The sequence below is a fragment of the Gopherus evgoodei genome, chromosome 15 (genome assembly GCF_007399415.2).
Source record: "Gopherus evgoodei ecotype Sinaloan lineage chromosome 15, rGopEvg1_v1.p, whole genome shotgun sequence".
NCBI classification, from domain to species: Eukaryota; Metazoa; Chordata; order Testudines; family Testudinidae; genus Gopherus; species Gopherus evgoodei.
In genome coordinates, this window is record NC_044336.1 from 28,132,940 (window position 1) to 28,156,316 (window position 23,377).

Below are 23,377 nucleotides of genomic sequence, written 5' to 3' on the forward strand. Positions count from 1 at the left end.
GTCAGCACTGACTCTGGGATGCACATTAAATATACATTTTTATTGTGTAAAATGTGTATTGGGGATGTATCAGGTGTGTATTATAGTGTGTGTGTGTGTGTGGTAGCACTGTGTGTTAGATGTAACCCCACCACCTTCAGTGAAGAAACGTCAGGAGCAAATCTGGCTCTCAATTCAAAACAGTGCTGGGACTGTGTGTTTGGGTGTAGAATCTTCTTCTCAAGAAAACTGAGGTATTGAGTCCCCTCCTTTGTTGGATGGTCTTTGGACTCAAGCTGGTTTATTCTGGTCTGGGGTCCTATAGATGAGGGACATCCATTTGAGAACACCATAGCCTCTAGTTCCTATACCTGGACCTGGACTAGCAGAGTATCTCTGACAAGCCTGGATGGGGAAGTGGTCTCTGAGGGAATCAGTCCAAGAAGAGCAACAGCAAGATCTCATATTGGAGCAGTGCGAGGAATGAAATGGGATAGGTGGAGAGGGCAGAAACATTCAAACAGCTGCCCTGCTTTGGGAAAGTCCTTTTCTTATATTCCCAGCATGCCTAGGAGCCCTTGGCATGGGCAGGGACCATGACACCAGGTGTCGTTCAAACCCGGCCAGTCCCTGCCCCACACAGTTTACAATCTGAGAAGAAGACAAGAGACAGATGGCTACAGGCGGCACCAGAAGGAGAACATCTTAGCCAGCGCGACAGCAAACGGTCTTTTCTTGCTTCCTTCTCCGGAGGGGGAAGGGATGGCTCACAGGCAGCCTCTACCCGGAGCTGCCCATGTCCAGGCGAAGGTCTGGGCTGCGAGCAGCCGTGAAACAGCCGCTGGAGTCGGCGCCTGGGCTGTGCCCGCCCCGGCGGGGCACTGAGGGGTAGGGAGCTCCCGGCGCGTCCGAGCCCGAGCCGCCTGCCCCGCACCTCACCCCGGGGGCCGCGGGAGCGCAGAGCCGGGCGGGGGCTCCCTGCCGGGAACGAACCCGCGGTACCGCGTGGCCCGTGGGGTGGGTCTCGGCGGGGGGCGGACACGGGCCGGCCGGCCGGGAGCCCCGCGGAGGGGGGGGTCTCGCCTTTGCCCAGGCGCGGTCCGAGGCTCGCGGGGGCGGGGACCGGGGGCCCCGGCTCCGCTCCCTGCCTGCGCCGCGGGCGGGAGCAGGTGCAGCGGCACGTGTGGCCTGCACCGCCCCCTCCGCTCGGCTCCCTCCCCGGCGGCTGGGGGCGGGCGGCTCGGGCGCAGCCGCGTGCGCCGGGACCCAGCGCAGCCGGCGGAGCCGGAGGTGGGCGCAGAGCCGCGCGGAGCCGCCGCCCCCCTCGCCAGGCACCGACCCGCCGCCGCCGCCCCGCCCCGGTCGCTGCTGCCCGGGAGATGCCGCTCGGCGCGCGGGGACCCGGGGCTCCGCTGCGCACCGGCCCCCGCCGCAGGGACCCGTGAGCACGTGAGTGACCCCGCGCGGGCCGGGCCGGGTCTCGGGGGGCGCCGCCGCGGGGAGCAGCGGGACTAACGGGGCAACCTGCTGGTGGTGCGGGCGTGGGGATGCTGGGGGCAGGGTTTGGGGAGCCAGCTGGGGGTGGTTGGGGGGCAGGGGATGGGGATGCTGGGAGGCAGCGTTTGGGGGTGCCAGCTGGGGGTGGTTGGAGGGGATGCTGGGGGGGCAGGGTTTGGGGGTAGGATGGGATGCTGGGGGGGGCAGGGTTTGGGGGTAGGATGGGATGCTGGGGGGGCAGGGTTTGGGGAGCCAGCTGGGGGTGGTTGGGGGGCAGGGGATGGGGACGCTGGGGGCAGGGTTTGGGGAGCCAGCTGGGGATGCTGGGGGCAGGGTTTGGGGGTGCCAGCTGGGGGTGGTTGGAGGGGATGCTGGGGGGGCAGGGTTTGGGGGTAGGAGGGGATGCTGGGGGGGCAGGGTTTGGGGGTAGGAGGGGATGCTGGGGGGGCAGGGTTTGGGGGTGCCAGACATAGGGGTGGTTGGCGGAGATGCCAGGGGGCAGGGTACGGGGGTAGGAGGGGATGCTGGTGGGCGCAGGATTTGGGGATGCTAGACATTAGGGTGGGAGGGGTGCCAGCTGGGGGTGTTTGGAGGGGATGCCAGTCGGGATGGGAGGGGATGCCAGTCACCCTCAGATGAGTGGGAGCAGACTGTGAAGCCAGGCTCTGGAAATGGTTCACTAGAGACACTGCGGGGGGTGGTGGGAGGGAGGCATGGAAATACTCAGGTAGTCCCCACACCATGTTGTTCCCCCTAATAACAGTGTACGTAGGTGGGTGTAACCAGGATGCTGAAGTAGGATATAGGGAGCAAGTCTTGCTTCCTCTGCCTTGCTACTGTAACTCTGTGTGTGGGTGCCCTGCCTGCTTGTTAGTTGGGGGGCAGGAGAAGAAGGGGTTGGCCTGTCCCGCTCCAGAGGTGAATGATGGATGCCTTGGGCAAGTGCAGAGGGTGAAGTCTCTCCCTAGGGGTGATGCCTGGCATGCAGTTATAAATCGCTGGGGTGGAGAGGGAGGAGCCAGGTGTGTACTGCTCTGAAAGTGCTGGGGATGCATGTGGAGTTAAGGGTGCCAGTGGTATCCTGCCCACGAGTTTCTGAAATGCATTCAGGTGAAATACCTGTTAAAAATCCTGCTCCAGGAAACCATCAGGCCCTCCCTGGCCAGTGGAGTTCAGGTGGGACTGGGTCAGAGTAGCTGCAGTGAGATGTAAGGGATTCTGCTTCCTAAGATGATGAGAGGCTGAACTTGCTGTTCCTAAAGGGTCACTAAGGAAGCTTTTTGTAGGATGGAAGTTACTGTGTTCAGTGGATCCCCTCCCCCTTTTTTGTTGTTGACATTGGGAGGTTACAGGCTGTAATGGGGGAGTGCAGTGCAAAGCCCTTTTGATTGTTTCTTCTGCAGCCTTCACGGAGAAGGTGGGTTGCTGTGCAGAATAACAATACAGAGCAAAGCTCCCTCCGTGGGCCTGCAATACTATCCCAGGCTGTAGTGCTTTGGAAAGGGGTTGTGCCTCTGGCACCAGACCCCCACTGTTATCACTCACATTATTGCACCTCTGCAGGAAGCACACAATGAGTGTTTCCCTTGGAAATCTTTACAAAGGCAGTCTGGAGCAAAGTAGCTTCAGGGGAAATAGGTGATAACTTTAGCAAGCCCAGCTGCAGAGCCAAATACTAGCTGTGGTGGAAGATTACCGTATTGTGTGAATTTCTTTCTTTCTTTCCTTCTTTCCTTCCCAGCTTTGATATGTAGTGTTTGCTGTCTTCCTGGTTGGTAAAATGTAATATCTCTGTGTGGGTGGGATGGAGGAGAATGGGTTTAAGAAGATGGTTTAAAAATCTCCTATTTGGAGAAGCCCTGGGTAGCTGAACCAGAAGAGTAAAACTTGCCATAAACTGTACTCTCTCAGCTCATGAGAGAGGAGCTTTGGGTTGGGACCAGGAGTAGACGACTTAACAAATCTCATAAAAATCTATAGCACTCTTAAGGCTTATTCCCAATTATTTCTTCAAGCAGTGGAGTTGCAGTTGAGAAGTTCACCAGGGGCAGGGAGTGATGATACTAAGTAGGCTTTTTCATAAGTCCCAGTCAATTAATTAATGAATATACCTATTAATAATTGTTTTTTTAAAGTTCAAATCTGCAGCATTTTATTTGTTCACAAAAAAATTCCAGCAGAACTCCTCATCAAGTTTACATTATGGATTCTTAACGGATGTCTAATTAGGCACTGTTGTTAACTGGAATATTACATTAATTAAAATCAAACCCTCCAGGTGAATGTAAATTGTAAAGAAAAGGTTGCTTGAAGTGCAGACTGATTAAAGAGGAAGAAAAAGTGGGTGGGTAGGGTGCCTGAGATCCCCTCCCTCCTGCTTGCCTGTGTAGCTCTGATAATGGGTGAAGCTGGTAAGGGAGAGGAATATGGTTTGGAATAGAAGCTGTTAAGTTTCTACAGTTTGCATGAGGGTGCAAATAAATCCAAGCTTGTGTAGCTTCCTTGGCTTTTCTTTTTTACTGGCTGCATGCTTCTGTCTCTAGGAATTTCATTCTAAGCCAGACTTGGCATGCTGCAGCCTTAATCTGAAACATTGTTTCTGGGAAAAAGGATGCCTTTTTGTTTGTGTGTTTTATATAGCCGCAGATGTAAAAACATGGTGCACTTATTTAACCACTTGTATGACTGTGGGTCAATTTATGTAGATGTTTACAATACCAAAACAGAGACTGTATGGTGTTGCATCCAAACCTTTTAATGTAGAGGCATTTGAAGTAAAGATATGTGCTGTAAGTGGTGAAGTGCATTAGAAAGAAGAGAACCCCTCTGTGCTGATGGTGAAAGATGCTTGCCAGACCATGAGGCAGCATTTCTCCAGGGAACAGCTGGGAGCTGAGGGTGCGTAAGATAATGCAGCTGTTCAGGTGGAAGGGAAAGGGGTGAAGTGCCCCTCACCCCAGCCCCCACCCCACTGGGGCATCCAGAGGTTGCTAGCGAAGCACAACTCCTCTGCAGCTCTTCCCAAGGCAGACTTCATTAGTGTGTGTGGGGCAGGGGCAGGGCTTTCTCTGCTTCTTGCTCCAGTAAGCATGACGTTACTGACATTGACTCTTCTGAGTCGCTTTTCATAAAGATTTGGAACTCACTCACTGCCTCTGTGAAAACCTGGCCTTGGGCAGGAGTGAGTTCCTGCTGCTGGGTTTTGTCTCCCCATCACTGATATGGTTATGGTCTCTCACTGGCTAGGGAATGGGGATAAAAGGCTCTTGGTGGGGGTGGAGTGGGGTAAGATGGGTAGTTGTAGGTGGCTGTATGTTTTGGGAAGCTCCGAACGCTTAAGGAACGCCCTTTTCTTTTTCTCTGCTCTCTGTACTTTTGGGAGGGCATTTCCTCAGTTGCCCTGGGGGTTGCGATTTATTTTACATCATATTGAAGGTGTATTATTATTTGTATCACAGTTGTGCCCAGAGGTCCCAGTCAGTCCTGAGGTCTCACTACTGTATGTTGTACAAACACAGATTAAGACAGTCCCTTCCCCAAAGAGCTTTCTGGTTTTTGGATGAAATGGTTGAGACGTGAGTAAACCACACAAAGCAAAAAATGGAGGCTATTGTTCTGTATAATAGAAATACAGAAAATGCCTGAGGTTTGTGAGTTTTGTAGGGTTAGGAGTTGTTTGCAAAGCTTGTGGGGCTGGCAGGCAGGCCAGAAGGTTCTGCTGGTTGCTGGGAGCCCATTCTCAGTAGCAAGAGGCTTCAGAAGGGCTTTGTTTTTATACGATTCAGAGAAAATACAGAGCTGATTTTTTTTCCCACCTAAAATGATTCATAGTTTGTTTAAAATAAACTCTCCTTATTGGGAAGTAGAAGCACAAAGGAGAAAGCCTTGGTAGAAACAGGAAGACTTTGCTGCAGAGTTCCAGCATGTCCTTGTAGAGCTGGGGATAGATGGTTGCTGTGGGATGGGGTTACAGTGGGCCAACAGGACATATAGCTCTGTATCAGCAGTGCCATTAATCTCAAAGCATCAGAAACAGGTTTTATGAGTCTTCAGGTGGATGAAGTTTGATAGTAACTAATTCAGAAGAACAACGCTCCATGCAGTGGGCTTCTAGTGGCAGGACAGCCTTCCGTGATCCTGGGCTGGGGGGGCTCAGAGCTGCGTCTTGTATGTATTAATTTAGGGATCCGCAGGATAAGGGACAAAAACTTCCCTTCTAAAATATTGCGATTTGAAGAGATAATAGACACCTGCTGGTGGGGAACCACCCCTCACTCCCCCGGGGGTTAGACTAGAGCAGGGGTAGGCAACCTATGGCACGCGTGCCAAAAGTGGCACGAGAGTTGATTTTCAGTGGCACTCACACTGCCAGGGTCCTGGCCATTGGCCCGGGGGGCTCTGCATTTTAATTTAATTTTAAATGAAGCTTCTTAAACATTTAAAAAACCTTATTTACTTTACATACAACAACAGTGTAGTTACATATTATAGACTTATAAAAAGAGACCTTCTAAAAACATTAATATGTATTACTGGCATGTGAAACCTTAAATTAGAGTGAATAAATGAAGACTCGGCACAGCACTTTGGAAAGATTGCCGACCCCTGGACTAGAGCATAGCAATTGTAACTGAAACAAAAGGTCTCCTGCACCTTCAGGGGGACTACCTTTCCTAGAGGTCTGCTGCAAGGCTGTTCCCCCCGCCCCACCACTGTGAAGACAAGAAGGAAACTGGCAGAGTCCTGGGTTTGGCGAATGAGTTCTAGAAATAGGGCTGGTGGGCAGGGTAACATTTTTTCCATGAGATCCGTACTCTTGGACCTATTCCTTCACAAGGCGCTCGGCTCTGTAAACACACTGCCTGTTTGCATCTTAGCTCTTTGACTAGGCACAATTCTCCCCCGCCCCCTTTTTCCTTTTAAAAAACTCTCTCTCTTTTGCATGCACTTCTCAGGGCTCGTCGACACTTAAACAACTGCAGTGAAGATGCTACCTGCACCGATGGGAGGACTTCTCCTGTTAGTGTACATACTCCACTTCCCTGAGAGGTGGTAGCTGTGTCAATGGGAGAAGCCGTCCCGCTGACGTCCTGCTATTTATACCAGTGGTTAGGTCGGTATAACTGCATCGCTCAGGAGTGTGGGTTTTCCATGCCTCTGAGCAATGTAATTATACCGACGTAAGTTGCTGATGTAGACCAAGCCTCACCGTGATACCTCAGCCCCAAGCATCACATTTATGTCACAGGCTTGTAGGATATTCAGGCAGAACAAACATAGTGTTTGCTGCTTCTCTGAAACATCCTCTCCAGGCTGTCATCACGGCCACCTCTTTTATTTATACTTTCTCCCCCTGTATATCTCGTAATAGCTTTTCTTTTTCATCCTGTCAACTGGGTCTCCTGTCTTCCCGTTAGATGAAGTTTCTGGACGGAGCAGTTTAATGTGTTTGCCATTGTGTGCTAGGTGTGGGTGCCCAGGGTGTTTGCTAGTTTAGTGTTTGCATGGGGCCATGAGAACTAAGCCCCTGGTTGGATTTGCACAGACACACCACCCGTGGGACTCCGTGTGGGTGTCAGGGTCCTCCTGCACAGAGAGGATTTTGGGATCAGGACTGGATTGCTGCATCTGGTGGCACACGGATAAGTGTCCTCATTTAAGACATTTACCATGATGTACCTCATCCAGTATGGGGCATATTTACTCATTCATTATATAAATAAAGAGTTTTAAGTGAATGCATTTGCTAAATTAGTTTGTCATCACAGTTTTTCAGATGCGTCAGCTGATGGCAGATAAATGCCTTTGAAGGTTATTTGAGATAATACAAAGCATGAAGTTCTTCAATTTTTTTTTTTGTATTTAGTATGTCATGGGTTGAGTTTACAGCAAATAATTTCTCTTTAGATAATTATGGAAAGCAAGTAAGAAAATGATGGACAAGGTTGGAAGTTGTCACACCTGTTCCATAAAGTGGTGATGCCCACCTGTTCCATAAAGTGGTGGTGCGGTGAGACACATGCGCAGGGCGGGCGAAAGGAGCTTGGGGCTGTACAACTTTGAGGGACCAGGAGTATCCTAGTGTAATGTTAGGTGTTTGGGAGAGAACTATGTTAATGATGATACTTTGTACTTTGCACCTTTCATCTGAGTGTCACACAGCACCGTACAAAGGTGGGGTGTGTATGAAGAACAATAGAGGTCAACTTTTCCTGTAGCTGCAGAAACTCCAGCCAAGGCCTCATTGTCCTTCCTGCTAACATTTCTGGAGATGGCTGTGGTCTATGTACTCGCCTCCACCCCTTCTGACCCACAGAAAGGAAACTTGAAAACTCCAGGGTGTGGAGAGGAGACAGGCCACAAATAAGTCTATTCGCCTTCAGTAAGAGTCTGGTTTTTCCACTAGTTCTGGGAAGAACATCTGGTTATCAACTGGAAACAGAACATTTTGCAAGAATCTCTATTTGGCTACAATTCCCAACTCTTTTTAATGTACTCAAGTGGTATAGCTGCTGTTGGGAAGCCTGTCTCATAAAAGTACACACAGTACGCCTCTCTGTATGCTTTAATTATCCCAGATATTAGCATAGGCCCCACTCTGATGTCTTGTCCATGTCTCAGTGAGGTCTTGTGGGTTGGATTTGTTGGTAACCACTTTTTCCAGCTGAGGTAACTAAGTACTAGCAACTTAGGGACTTCCCTAAGGTTGCAGAGTGAGTCAGTGTCTCAGCTAAAAGTGACCTGCAGAGGATTTTTTTAAAATAGGCATGAGCTGCTTTAAGATGGATAAAAGAACATAAAGAGTATGCGGGTTTTTTGTTTCTTTTAAGAGTGTCTGAGCTGTTATGCCCTCCCACACTCATTCACAGTCCACAGTGACCCAGCTCATCCCCTTCCCCTTTTGGGAATATTAATCAGCTCAGACCTCCTTTTGTGGCTTGGCTGGCTCTAGGTTCTTCACCCTGGGGACTGCTCAGCCCACACGCTAGGTCCTTGCTTTTCCAGAGAATGCCCACCTCCCTTATCTCTGAGTGGGATAATGTGCCACCTGCCTCAGTGAGTCAGCAGAGCCTTTTCCTGCATGATCTCCACCTGCTAGTAGGGTGTCGTGTGTCAGGCCAGTGCTACCAGCCTTTACAGTTCCCCCCTCCTTTTGTTTCGTACCGTTTGAAATAGCAGGCATGTCATATGTGGGGTCCATTGACTTTGCAGGATGATTTTTTTATGGGGGTGTGTATTCTTGGCACTTGCACCCTAATTGAAGGGGCTGACATTGAATCTGTAACAAAGATTTTCCTTCTCTGAGATGTTTATTGGTCACTGGAGTTAAATTCGGTTTAACAAAAACAAAGTTTTAAATTGTCTGACTAAAAATCTTTCCACGCTCAACTCTCACTCTTTAGACTGCTGTCGTGCCACCATTTCAGTAGTTTTCTAGGCAGCAGCGTGTTTTCCAGGCAGGACAGGACCTGAATTTCTAATGTCTCAAACAATCAGAAGGGAGGGATGCGCCCCCTCCCCCTTTCATCCATTCTTTATCCATCATAAAAAACCAAAACCAAAAGAGGGAGTTGCCTTCAAAGCCAGGAGTCTGCTAGTTCCTATTTTTTTCCTGTAGCCATTGGCCGTCTTTGCCTTGTTGCAAACCTTCTACCCCTCCCCTCAATGCGGAACCACCTGTGTGGTGTCAGGAGGGAGAATTAGCAAATAAGTTGAAAATGTAGGTTTAAAAACTCCTCTTCAGTCATGACTCCTGTCCCCAAAATACTCATGTGGATGCTGAGACCCTGTTGGCAAGAGCTGCCTTTCAGCTGGGTTTTCCTTGCAGCGCTCTAGCTGTGTTCCTTTGGCTGAGGTGGGCTGTGGTATAAAGCCCCTTTGCAGGCTACTCTGCTAGGTCTACGAAACACCATGTTACGTAACACCACCACCACTCCCTGCTCAGGGAACTGCTAGCAACCTGCTAGCTGCAGCCAATCTGAAAACCAAGCTGACAGGAGGAAAGGAATAGCTTTGCTGGCTTGCCAGCCCCTTCAGCACTAAGGTGAGCAGGAACATTCCTGAGCAAGGTGTGCTGCTTTTTATTTTCTCTTTGGATTTTTTCTTTAATTGCTATTTGCCACTTGGGTGCAACAGCTCCGCTGCTTGGAAACAGAAGCCACGATTGTTTCCATGGGCTTACTGGTAGGAGATCCATGACTGCTGCAGGGCATGCATCCATCCAGTTGTGCTAGACGCTTTCAGCACTCAGCAGCAGCTTGTTTGGCTTCTGTTGAAGATTGAGCAGGAGAATCCATCTCGCGTATACTTATAAAACCCACACTGGTAGTGGTATTCAGAGCCCGATGCTCCTGCAGCCACTTTGGCGAGGAGGAGGAGGAGGAGGAGGAGGAGGAGGAGTGTGTGTGTGTGTGTGTGTGTGTGTGTAAGAGAAGGACTGAGATACCATGGTGATACTTTCCTGTGTGGTGCTTATGTCCTGATCCTGTAATTAGTTCTGCCAGGGGGACCCCACGGGGCCCTGCAAGGACACGGGGGTCTGTCCGGGTGGAGTTCCTTGCAGGACTGGGGCTGGACACCAGACTGACGTTACACCGGTTGAATCACATGGAAAGGCTGGCTAACTTTAAATACGTTCCCTTTGCTTTTGCTGAAACTTGCCAAGACTGGACTCGGCTGGGTCCAATCCAAACTGGTGCCAACTAGCAATGATCGGCACACCCTTGTTTTATGAAAAAGGGCTTTTTATGATCTGAAGTAATTACATGTGGTGATGTCGACACATTGGAGAAAATACTTATTGCAAAAAGCATGTGTGAGAGTGGGGTGCTGGAACAATGTGTGTACAGTGGGGGGGCTGAGTGCTGTTAACCCAAACTGTAGACCCTGTATATGATGGAACCACTTCAAGCTCGGGGGTGTAGCAGCGCCCCTGTGTTTGAGGGTGGGCGAGTGGCTGCCTGGAGCTGTGCCTAATGGACAGGGTTCTAGATGTTTTGGTGGTAGGTGCTATACCACAACCTTAGATAACTATTGTCTTGGCTTCCCAGTTCCCTGTCTCAGATCAGTCATGCACCATCCGAAGTCCAGTCTCTGTAGCAAGGGTTCATTTAGTCACACAACAACAGGAGCAGCGCCAGAGTTTCTGGTGCCCTAGGCAGAATTTGGGGGGCGGCATTTTGTGCACTCCCCACGGAGCACACGGGAGCTTCCGGTTCCACTCCTATCGCACCGTCGAAGAAGGACCCTCTGCTGAAATGCTGCAGGCGACAGTGGCAGTCATTGAGCTGCTCAGTTGCCTGCCGCTGTTCTCCGTGGCACGTCAGCAGAAGGTCCTTCTTCGGCGGTGCGATGGGAGCGGAACCGGAAGCTCCAGTGCGCTCCATGGGGAGTGCACAAAATGCCACCCCCCGAATCCTGGCGCCATAGGCGACCGCCTAGGGTTGCCTAATGGAAGCGCTGGCCCTGCGCAACAGAGCTTATAGAGCACCTATGGTCAGTCCCTGGGGTAGCCCTGCCAATACAGGCCGTGCTGCTCTGGGCCATGATCTGTTTGAAACGAGAGTTAACTCCATCAGTGCAAACAGTGCCTGTTCCTCTCTGTGCTAGGGGGCTGCACTGCTGCTTGACAGATCCCCAGTGCAGACAAGGCATAGGTAGTTGGGTTATCGTGAGAGCTGTGTGTGTAGAAAATTCCACCAAGCTTCTTCTCCCCATTAGAGTTTCCCTGATACAGAGGGGATGGACTGTGAGGGAAGTTGTAATAGCCTGGCGAGTGCAGCCTTGTGCACTAGCTCCTACAACACTGCGGATCTCGGCCACCCCTTTTCCCAGCTGCACTGATAAATCTTGTCTGTGCAGCATTTCTCTGCAATGACCCAGGGGTTGAGAGAGACTAGTGATCTATCCGCCAGGGGCCTTCCCTCCCCTGATCAAGCATGGGCGCAGGTGAATGGGATTGGCAAGTGGAGGTCAAGTGATGTTTAGCTCCAAGGAACATGGAACAAAGATTTACAACTCTTTCCTGCTCCGCTGATGGACAATTAAAGTGCTGCACGGTTGGAAGAGAGCAATGTCTCTAAGAGGCAGCAATAGTCAGAATAAATCAGTCACCTTCACTTTAAGGTCTGAGCAGGGCTGCTTTAAATGCACAGATCATGCTCTGTTTGAAATTCATGCAAGTTTAATTTACAGAAATTCTAATGCACTCAATTAATTTATTTTGGGGCCCTTCCCATCTTACTCCTCCCAGGATTGGAACTGTACAGAAAAGTAGGTAGGAGGGTGAGTGGGAAGCACAGAACAATTTTGTTGAAACATCAGTGTCTTGTGTTTATACAGCATCCTCCAGGAATGAACCTGGGACATCAGTTCTGATTGTGCATGGGTACCTGCCCAGTGATATACAGGTAACTGCCTATCGGGAGGCGCCAAAGGGATTGATAATGCTGTTAGTGCCTGAAATACGTGCAGGTTTATTTACAGACTTCCTGTGGCTTTGTTTTTTAATTGATCCACACTGCACATTTTAATTGAACTTCGTACAATTCTGATTTCAAATGATGCTGCTACTCAGCTCCTAGAATGCTGTTCAGTCAAGATCTCAAAGTGCTTTTCAAAGGAGAGCAAGTGTCCTCCCCATTAACAGACTGTGAATGACTTTGCTCTCCTACCAGTTATTAGTTTGTTTGAGAACTTGATCTCTGAAGGGAAAAAGCCTGGGTGTCTTTAACAACATATGGTTTGACTTCAGGACAGTGGTGGAATTGCTTGTTGAGTGATAGTGGTGTGACATCAAGATAACTTCCCCAATCAGCTCACGGTGGTCATTTAATTAATTGCTGTCTTATTGGCTTGAACACTTACATTTTCCAGGGTTTTCTGCTCTTTAAAAAGATGACCTTGCACAGCTGTGGTATCACAGTTGTAATATCATAGCTATGGTTTGGCCTACAGGCAGCAAAATTGCAGTGCTCTCTGTATCTGTGGGTGCCCATATGGATGGTGGACACATGCCATTAAGAGCAATGGATCTTGGCCTCCAAATGCACAAGGTTCTAAACACCCTTTGTAGATCTACTCTTAGTGTGGAGTCATTCCATTCGAGGGCTTGCCTGAACTAACTCTGTGTCTCTGTGTGTGGAATGCATTTTCTAGAATATGCGTATGTCCGTGTCTAAAGAGGGGTCTAACTATATTTAATCTGCCTATATACAGTGTATTGCAAAGGTAGTTAGGGGTCCTGAGCTAGCTGTCTCTCCATCTGTGGAGCAGCTTGGCGGATAGAGCGTGATTCAGGGACCTCGTTATCTTTTTTAAAAAAAAGAAGTTTTTATTTAACTTCCGTGAAGTTGCCATGGTTACTCCCAGGCATGGCATCTATGCCGTCTTGCCTTAAGTGCAGCTGTTAGCATTAAGAATTAAAACATCTCCATTTGGAGCTTCCCTGGTCTAACTCAGTCGTAAATCCTGTTTGTGCTCTTGTGTGGAGGAAAGCTGCTGTTCAGAGAGCTCTTTTTTTTATTTTTTTAAAAAAGATCATGGAATGGGATATTCTAACGTCGTGTTTTGAGAGATTGGGAATGGCAGAATTTCTCTCCCACTCTAAAATAATTATTTATAGAGAGAACTTAAAATGCAGCATTCAGGTCCTGACGAAGGAAGGTGGGGGAGGGGTGGAAGAGAGAGAAATTTCCTCTCTCCTCTTCTCCCAGCAGAGCTATTATACTGCCTCGTTGTCTTTGTAAATTCAGTGCAAAATTGTGCACCACGCTCAGCTGGCACTTTTCTAATGCTGCTGCTTACCCCCTTGTGTAGTGAATGGCATGCTGCTTTCCTTGCTTCATGTTAATGTTCAGGCCAGCCACCAAATCCTTGTCTGGACTCCCATCGCCTCCTGCCTCGACTATTGAAACCTCCTGCTTGGGCTTTGGAGACGCTTGCCTTGCTGTCTTCGTTCTGTCTGAAGCGTGTCCGTGAGACTCGACTCTCTCACCCACTGCTATGACTGTCTAGTCCTCTCACCAAATCCATCGGCCGACGTCTCACCTTCAGCATCAGGGTGAATCTCCATATTGTGGCCTGCAAGGCCTTGCCCTCCAGCTCCTGTTCTACCTGTCAGCTCCTCACCGCCCCCCTCCGTCCTCCTCCTCCTGCCCCATCTCCAAGCCTAGTCCTGTTTTTGGGAGCCGGTGAGGGGAGAGGCTGCTTAGCAAATGGATGGGGATTCCTGTCCCAATAGCCTGTCACACGGGCAGTAAGTAATCCAGGGCATTTATTGTGGAGCTGCTGAGAGGATGGGCCTTAGGTGGCACACTTGAGAACTGGGTGAGGGCTCTCTCTGGCTGGAGCTGAGCAGGTCCAGTATTGTACAGCTCCAGCGGGAGAAACTGGCACCCACTGGGTGCCGTTCTCTGCAGAAGCAGAGCACCCCAGCCAGTGACCTAGCTGTCTGATTGCTTTATGTTCATTGGGAGCAGGGGAAGGGGCTGGCTATTACATTTGTTCAGCTGTAAGTCGTAGAGAAACACGCTGCCGTAACATTTTCGTTTGTTGAGTCCCATTCCCATACCGAGAGCACCTACTTGGTAGGAAGCTTGAGTTCTGGTTTGTCCCAATAGCTGGGGCTTCCTGCTGGGGAACTGGTGTTATGGAAATGGCTTCTTGCTTTCCCTGGGCCCTCTGGCGCATTGGGTGGAGCGGTTCGAAGGGCTGGGCAGATTAGCCTGCTCTGTGAGTGCCTGTCTGACCGTGGCTGTTGGTTTGTGACTCACATGCATGAATGTATTTGCATCAGCCTCCAGAATGCAAGTTAGCTTTTGCGGCATGTTGTTTATGCTGTTTTCATCCATGTGGCCTACTTAGATGCTACTATTGCTGCATGTTGCAAAGCTCCTTGGATGCCATTGTAGAATTTCACTCTGGCAGAAGTTGGGTAGCTCTCTGCTGCAGTGGCCTTGGCTCCTGTGTTGTCTCTACAGTGGTGCAGCATTAGTGGTACGAAGTACTTACAAAGCTACTTACTTCCTAGCTGTGGCTGTGGGCACCAGTCCTTATATATTGGCTCACACTGGCATAGCCTCTTGTGTGTGAAAAGTCCCTTTCCTATCTGTGCAGAGAGGCGCTCCGCAGATCTGCCTTACTGGCCCCAGCAGGGAACGTACTTTGTTGTGCTCTGAAGAACAGAGAGAAACCAGAGGAGCAACCTGCTTCTAAAACGGGAAAGAAAGCGGGGAACTGCTGTTCTATACCAGGCGTTGCTCTGGTCCTGTGCTGGTGCAGGAGGATATGGAGAGGAAACGATCCTGCCTGCTTCTGATAACCTGCTGCAGGAGACCCAGGATTGGCGCTAGTCTTTTTAGCGCCCTAGGCGCACGCCATTTTGCCGCCCCGTGCGCTGGTCCCGCGGCTCCGGTGGACCTGCTGCAGGTATTCCTGAGGAGGGTCCGCGGCTCTGGTGGAGCTGCCACAGGCGTGCCTGCGGGAGGTCCACCAGAGCCACGGGTGCAGTGGACCGTCTGCAGGAATGCCTGCGGGAGGTCCACCAGAGCCGCGGGTGCAGTGGACCATCTGCAGGAATGCCTGCAGCAGGTCCACTGGAGCCGCGGGACCAGAGGACCCTCCGCAGGCACGACTGCGGCAGGTCCACCGGAACCGCCTTCTCCCCCCCCGCCCCTGGCAAAATGCTGCCCACCAATAATCCTGGTGCCCTAGGCAATTGCCTAGGCCGCCTAAATGGAAGCGCCAGCCCTGAGGAGACCCAATGCCTTTGGGCCTGATTTTTAAAAAGGGGGGGCTGCTGGGTTCCGAGCACTTCTGAAAATCTAGTCCTTAGAGCAGTGCAGCTGAGTCCAATGAGGACTTAAGCGGATGCTTGCTCTTCCCAGGAGTTGGTTTAACGGTTTCCATATGTGTAGCCATCTGCAGAGCATGCAGTCCCGTGTAAATTAGACTCCTAGACCTTAAGGTCAGAAGACACCATCGTGATCATCTAGTCTAACCTTGGCACATTGCAGGCCACAGAACCTCACCCACCCACTCCTGTAATTGACCCCAGTCTCTGGCTGAGTTACTGATGTCATGAAATCATGATTTAAAGAGTTCAAATTCCTTCAAGACTTTCACTTGGCAAAGCTCACGCTTCATGCATCTGCTCACTAACACCTGGGCTCAAATCAGTGTGGAGTTCATAGCTTCTCGCATGCATGGCCATAGTTCCTGGTGCTCACTGGCTACTGTAGAGAGAGTGGCTGCCCTCCTGGAACAGTGCAGTGTGTGCGGTACTGACTTCCATAACATTGCTCCCAAAGCCCAGGGTCTCTATCTGCTTCACAAACTTCTGTCATATTATCCCCATTTTACAGGTAGAGAACAGGGAGGTCACAGCAAGTTGGTGCCAGAACTGAGTATAGAAACCTGTGTTCTGACCACTAGACCCTGATGTCTAAAAAGAAGAGTGGTTCCCAAACGTCCCATCCCCTCCTCCTCCTCTCCATGGCAGAAGAGGCAGTGTAGAATAAAAACCTAGTTAAGGAGACGCAGGGAGATGGGTTATGGTATATCAGTGTTTCCATGGTGACGGCTGTGATGTAGGACAGCAGAGGATGGCTCCTCTGGAGAAGGAAGGGAAAGCAGAGGAGGAACAGTCACCAGCTCCTGTCCAATACAAGAGATTTTTGTGATAACTTGTCCTGAGCCAGGCAAAAAATGTTGCAGTGCAATTTCAGGGCAGCAAATCCCCTTTATCTGACCGAGAGAGAGAGAGAGAGTGTGTGTGTGTGTGTGTGTGTGTGTGTGTTGGGGAAAGGGGGGAACTTTAAAAACAAAAAATGGTGGGGATTGGATGATTTCACTCTCTAATGGAAAAAAAAAATGTAAATCTCCCCCCTGGCCTCCCCGAAAGTCCCAATTAATTTTGTGGGCTTTGGAAATCTGGCCTTGCCGGTGCTTCGAGCTGGTGCTTCCCCTGTGCTGCTTCCCTTCCCTGCTGCACCGGTCGGTGAATTAGCTCAGGTAATGAGGAGTGCACTGGACTAGTAATAACAGCCATCTGTCCAGGACAGGAGCTGAACTTTGTCCTCATTATGTCTATCAAAGTTTTGTCATGCTCCCTCTCCTGCTTCTCCCGTCACTTTTAAGCCGCAAAGGTGTGTGTGTGTGGGGAACGTAACTAGAAATATTTCTAAGAATTTGGGTGTGTAATTGAAGCCCTGGGCAAACATCTCTCCCCCTCAAGCCACACTGCTTGGCCATTCCCTTCTTTCTCTATTTTAAAAATGTCCCCAAATTAAGCGAAATACTTGCTTTTATTTCTTTCCCCTTTATCCCACTTACTTTATTTTTTATCCCTTTTCCCTCTTGGTGAAATATTTTCTTGCGGTGTCAAGGCAATGTGACCTGGTTCTGTAATAAAGAGAAGGCTTATTAGAATTAAAGCCCAACAGTGTTCAAAAAGCAATCTTTGCAAGATTGAGGCCACAGGGGAATTGTAAATTCTTGGCAAAGATCTCTGTGTAAAGACTGGAGTAAAAACACATGCACATGCATGTGTTAAACGTTTGCAACACAAAAGTAGTTTAGTTTCTAAAAAGGTGGAAGGAGGCTAGGGAGAGGGAGCTAAGCAGCTAGCATACGCTGGAGGTGCACCTGTCTGCCCCCAAAGGTGTTGAGTTGAGGGTGCAGCTGCTTTGCTGAGACTGGGGAATAGTGTTAATTTTCCCTAGACTTCTTTTTTTTGCATCTGTGTCTCAAGCGACCCCCCCCTCATCTTCTCATATCTGCACAGCCGCCCACCCACTTCTATCACTGCGTGAGCGATGACAGCAGCAGCCAGGCTGTTTAATATGCAGGCCTGTGAGACAGAATGTCAAGGAACCCAGTGTTAATTATCTGGCTCCTTGTGGCCCTGAGAGTAGTGATTAGATGCTGGAGGTGTTGGGGATCCTTAATCTCTTTGCTCAAGGTGCAGAGCAGGGAAGTTTCCAGGCAAGTTGGTGTTGTAAGCCCTTGGTTTGCGCATTCTGGTGGGGGCGGGGGAAGTGGGGACGCAGGGAGTGGGAAGTAGGAGTGTATGCAGCAGAGGTCGATGGCTGGGTTCATGATTTTGTCTGTCCTGCTTTTCCCTCCGCTGTGACCCATCCTCTAGAGATGATGCCACAGTCTTATTCTCTCCAGGGTTACTCCCCTGCGGAGAGGGGTCCGGCTTATAGGCAAGCTGCTGAAACGTAGGTGGTGCCAGTTTGAGACTCTTTTCCAGTGCCCTCCTCAGATGCCCTGCCCCCCCCCCATGACTCTTTGAGAAGCCCAGCCAGAGTACTGGTTCTGGCCCAGTGAGGAATTGCCTGAGCTAAGATCTCGGGGGATGGAGGGGTTTGAACAGGGAGGAGATAAAGTGGCCTCCTTTCCCACCTCTGAAATGCTCCTCCTGCTCACTGTTCTCCAGCTCTGGTCCCTGCTTTGGCGGGGGCGGGGGCTCCAGCTCCCAGCTCCAGAGTGGGGCAGATGAATGTGGACTGAGTGAAATCTGTGTCCCTGGAGCAGCCCCCCGCCACTCCTCGGTGGTCTGTTATCAGTCTCATTTTGAAAGGAAGCTCTTGCCGCAGGGAGCTTGGCTGCTCCTCTGGCTCACCTGTGGTACAGTATAAACGATGCTATTTTAAATGAGCAGAAGAGGGAGCTGATTTATGAATGCTGCTGCCTAGGGATAGGACCACGGTGAGCTGGTGCTCCCCTGCCAGCAGTTGACGAGACTGAGACAGAAATGAAACAAATGTGAACTCTTTTCTGGCCTGCAGATGAATCAGGAGGCTGAGCGCCAATTACACCAAAGGGCTCTTGCTCGGTGTTCGCTTGTATGGCCTAAGTTTGGCCAGTAATTATCTCCATGTAGCAAATTCTTTAAGTTTTGGAACTAGAACCGATCTGGTCCTGAATCCAGTCAGCTTTGGAAGGCAGAGCTTTATAGTCATGGTGCCATGGGTCAACGCTGGCTCCAATCATTTCAGGGATATTTGGTTCTGGAGTCAGACCAAAACGTTACAGTACTTTCCCCAAGTGTTGTTACCGATTTTGGTAAGAAACAAGTCATTGTGATGGTGCCCAAGGAGAGGCTGAAGGGGCAAGTGAGTGGGGCATGCAGGGGGAGTAGGAATTGTTTGTTGGATCTTCTTAACGTGTGTGAGACATCAGAGCAGTCTTTCTGGGCCTCTTTAAAAATCTGTATACCAGGCAGTTGAGAATTCGGGGTGTGTGTCTATCTCTATATAATCTAGAAAATGCGACTTAACTATAGCCCTTACTGTCACTCCTGGTCTTGTATATTTAGGTATTTATAGCGCTGTACACACAGTATGTGTCGTGTTTATATGTGGTGTATACCTACCAACGCACATACTGGGGACGCTGGAGTCTGAGACCAGGCACCGAAGCGGAAAGGATTCTGGTCCAGGCTGTGAGTCACTGCTGCTCAGATGGGTGGCTGTTCACATGGGTAGCGAGCTGAACATCAAGGCTGATTGGATCAGCTGTACCTTGAGGGATGGAACTTCAATTGGAAAGTCTTGCTGTGTCAGGGACTGGACCATTCCGAAACACTCACCTTTTCCTTCCTGTATGCTGGAGAAGTGGTTGGAATGCAGAGTCAGTTGTGCAGGGGCTAACTGCACAACGCAGCAGGTTCTGTTTAGTGTTCTCGTTTGGGAGAGAGGTTCTCCATCGCAGGGACACACCTGAAGCTTTTGTAGCTAGTATCTTAGGCTCCCTTTTCCTGCTGTAAGGGTGAGCCTCTATAGTGTGTGTGTAGCGGGGATCCCGTTCACTGCTGCTGCCTCCTGCTTGCTCGAGTGCTGTAGCTAGAGACAGAGCGTGAGCTGAAAGCCCTCTCCCATTGGCCTGCAGGGACTGGAAGTGCCCAAGCTCCATTGGAATGGGAGGTGGTGGACGCTGCCTGCTGCAGCCAGGGCTGAATAACCAAAACCTGAACAATTGCACAGAGTTTGGGAGCCACTGAGCTAGGGGTCCATGAGCCTGTCCCAGAGACAGGCCATCCCTTGGGCGCTGTTTCCGTGCATTCCATGGGCAGAGGCGTGTCTCTTCAGTGCTGGTGGCCCTATGGTAGCCCATGAGGAAGTAGTGACTCGGAGTTGATGCAGTGATAATCAGAAGGGTCTGCAGCTGCTGCAGCAAGAGAACCTGACCCAGTGAGAGAGCATTCTCCCTGCACAGTATTGAAGCCTTTATGGCATGGTCGTTAAACGATGAAGGTTGCTCAGAAAGACCATTTTACTTCGGGGCGTGGGGTGCTCCTGAGGGTCATAAATCTGTGGATGTCCTTGACTTGTTATAGAGCAAGGGCTGTCTTCTGCAATGGCCTTGGAAAGTGTTGTTTGTTATCCACCTACAAATTGCTTGGTAAAGGAGGCAGCATCCTTATTCTAGGCTCTGAAATCTGCATGCTCTGTCCCTCTCCTGAGCCGCCACTTCACTTCGAGGAAAGGGTGGGGAAAGCGTAAGGAACACTTTAGGCTTTGTTCTTGATTCACCCCAGGAGCTGGAAGATGGTATTGCTTTCAGCTCTAATCCTTGGGCAGGGAGTCAGATGAACTCTGGGATCTTGTTTAGAATGAGCTGGAGACTGACTTGGGTGGCAGCTCAGGTAGCTGGGTTTTTGGGGGCATCCTGCCCATCTCTTGCCTTCTGTTTTATTATGTGTAGAGACATTTGTTCTGTGGTGCCTTTCTGCCGGTTTTTGCCCAAAGGGGAACACGAGCAGCTTTTCACCCCACGAGAGAGGTGCTGGCCCAGGGCTAGGGATTGGTCTGCTCCATCACCAGTCCCTCTGGGCTGGCCTGGGAACCTTTGCTTTGGAATAAATGGATGATGGGAGGCCTTCCCCTGGGGGGCAGCAGGAGGGGTTTGACATTCTGTAGTTCACTAGAGATGAATGGTGGAGCGTAAGGTATTGGATTCCCTATTCTTGGGGGCGAGTGAGAGGAAGGGCAAATAGTTTGTGAGAGGCCATATTTATATTGTGGTGGTGTTGGTTGTGCTTCCACTTATGTCAGGGAAAGGTAAATCGCTAGTCTCACGAGCTGGTGCAAAATGTGAATGTCTGAGCCAAATCCTCCTGCTTTGCTGTGTGCATTAAGCTGGACTTGCCCTGGTTTCTTGCCACGGCTGCCAGATCAAGGAGCAATTGCCCTTGCCTGGACTGTCTCGGGGCAGCGTCCCTGCCAGCTAAGGGGACAGCTCAGAGGGAGTGATTGGCAGATGCCTGTTCTTAAAACAAAACCAACTAGAAGGTGGCATCTGCCTGCCTTTTCGGGGTGGTTGGTTTGTGTGAAGAGTGGGTTTCTGCCTCTGCAGGGAGACTCCCCTGCCTTCTAAAGAAGGACAGTTCCCTGCAATCTTGCTTTGCTTTCTCAGCCTTTCATGAACGACTAGTTGGTGACCTGCCCGCCCCCATCCCGAAAACTGGAGGGGACAAATGTGTTGCAAAAAATATTCTTGGACCTCTTGGCAGCAGCGTTCTCCCTCCTGCAGCCATCCAGCACATTCAGTGACAAGAGACTCGGTCAATAAGGGGGATGCAGACAAGGAATAGCTTGAGGGGAAGTGGGGTGATCGAGTGAAGAGCGTGAAGTCAAAGCAGAGACATCCAGGCGAGGGGGTTGATGCAGCTGGGGAGATACCTGCTGGAGCAATGCGCGCTCTGACTCCAGCCTTGTGACTGGCAATGAGCAGAAATCCATTTTGGACTCGCTGAGCGGAAGCCTTCTCTTCTCTTTTGTTTGTACCTTTTTTTTTTGTCTGAGTGCTTCATTTTCCAGAAACTGTCATTTTACATAAACCTCTCAGTGAGGTACATCCATTCCCACTGCCAAAATCTCCATATCAAACACTTGTAACATGCTGCTGAACTGACAGCCCTGACTATACACGCTCCATGGCTTTACAAAGGGATGCTGCGTCTGGGAAGGATATAAATACACGCACTGAAATGGCACACAGCGCGTGCTCTCCATCTTGCACTTACACCGGGTAGCGAGCGAGTGAACGGGGAATCTGCAGCCTCTGCCCCCCCACTCGCACCTCTGTAAAATGAGCCATTGTGCAGTGCGCTGGGGATGGATGGTGTCTGGGCAGGAGGGGAGGCTGCAAAGGCATTCCTTCTGGGTCCCAGTGTTGAATTCTGTAGGTGTTGTGCACCCATCAGCAGTGAGTGAGGTTCCTTTGGTAAATGAACGGCACGTATTCCCCAGGTAACCGTGGCTGAGAGAGACCCTAGGGCAGCAGAGTCTACAGACTGTAATCAAAACATGCAAATTCTGGTGGCCTAGCTGCCCCTCTGGTTGGTGTTCCTTAGCACTGAGCTTTAGAGGGGAGCAGCAAGAGAGGTGGGCTTCCCCCTTGGGCTGGCTGTGCAGAGGGCATAATAGATTGCAGGTAACAGGGATGAAGTGGGCTCATGTGCTAGTCTTCTGCCTGTAGATCGGGGTTAGGTTGCAGGGAATGGAGCGTGGGCTCAGTCTGCCTGCCATGAGGATGTGTGCCCACTACAAAAAAGCCCACCCTGGAGCATGAGGCTGGTTGGACACGGGTGTGCGTGTGTGCTCGGAACTGGAATGCTGGGTGCTCAGTGCTGAGGTGCGTTAGCAGAGCCGTGTAGAGCTGGATGGGAAGCAGGCTCTGAAATGGGTTTGGTTCTCCCCCGTTAACTGTCCCTTTCTTCCACGAATGTGAGAATTCTTTGAATGTGCTTCTAAACAGAGGAAGCAAATGCAATAATGATAAATCCCTAAACGTGGTAAGAGTCTGGCATCCGAGGTGGCAGCGTGGGGTCAGCCATGGGCAGGGATAGTAATGCATTCCCAGTCCGAGGCATTATTCACTCTGCAGTGAGAGTACGTCTTCACTACTGGCCGTATCGGCAGGTAGAAATCGATTTCTTGGGGATCGATATATCGCGTCTCATCTAGACGCGATATATCGATCCCAAATGCACTCCTATAGACTCCGGAACTCCATCAACGCGAACGGCGGTAGCGGAGTCAACGGGGAGCCATGGACGTTGATCCCGCACCGTGAGGACAGTAGGTAACTCGATCTAAGATACTTCGACTTCAGCTATGTTATTAACGTAGCTGAAGTTGCGTATCTTAGATCGATCTCGCCCCCTAGTGTAGACCAGCCCTGAGTTAGCTATTTGTATGATCCTGTGGTCCCCAGGCTGCTGCTAGGGAATCCTTTTTCAAACTGGATACCGCTCTGTACATACCTTCTGCCTTGCAACATATGCATATTGGATAGCATCCCAGCTTTGCTCTCTCCTGGGTTCAGTTGATTAATACAGAAACAGTTGCTTTGGGACATGTCACATCTCCCTCTCCTCCTTTTTTTGTTTGGTTTTAAATTCTTTTCTCTTTCAGCGTGCAGTCAGGCTTCAAGGCTGGCTAAGAATCTCCTCGTCTCTGGGAGCTTTGGGGGATGAGCTGGCCCAGATTGTTCCCATGGGCAGGATTTCCGGCCCTCTGCCTCCCCACCAGGTGGTGATCCTCACATAGGACTTTCATGCCTGACTCATTTTTAAATGAGGTCCAAGCACTAAGCAGTCCTGTGCTGTCCAGCTACAGAGTGAGAGTGGGGTTCTCCACTTGCATGGGATTTACCATTGGATCAGAGTCTTTATTGGGGAAAATCTTGCTGTTGCACGAAGTGTGCATCCCCTGCAATGGAGCTACATTGCTCTCCCTTCCCTTTCTATTTCTGCTCATCCCTCTTTCCTTCCACATCTTCTCTTCTGCTGTGAGACATCGCCTCCTCCGCAGGCCGAGTGCGCTCCATACAAGTCATGCATCCCAGGGCCTGTGTCCAGCCTGCGCCTGACATGCGAGCGTGGGTAGGT

The 23,377-nt window shown here is 50.4% G+C and overlaps 1 protein-coding gene across 16 annotated transcripts in view; it reads left to right on the forward strand.

The window, feature by feature from the left end:
- The first annotated feature begins 1,353 nt into the window (after positions 1-1,353).
- RBFOX3 (RNA binding fox-1 homolog 3) overlaps positions 1,354-23,377 on the forward strand; it is a 414,255-nt gene continuing 392,231 nt past the window's right edge. For 15 of the 16 annotated variants that reach the window (XM_030534068.1, XM_030534069.1, XM_030534067.1 and 12 more), the window contains exon 1: positions 1,354-1,428. The gene's annotated coding sequence lies outside the window, so the exon portion shown is untranslated. The remainder of the gene's footprint in view (positions 1,429-23,377) is intronic. The other variant, XM_030534070.1, reaches the window with a different exon arrangement.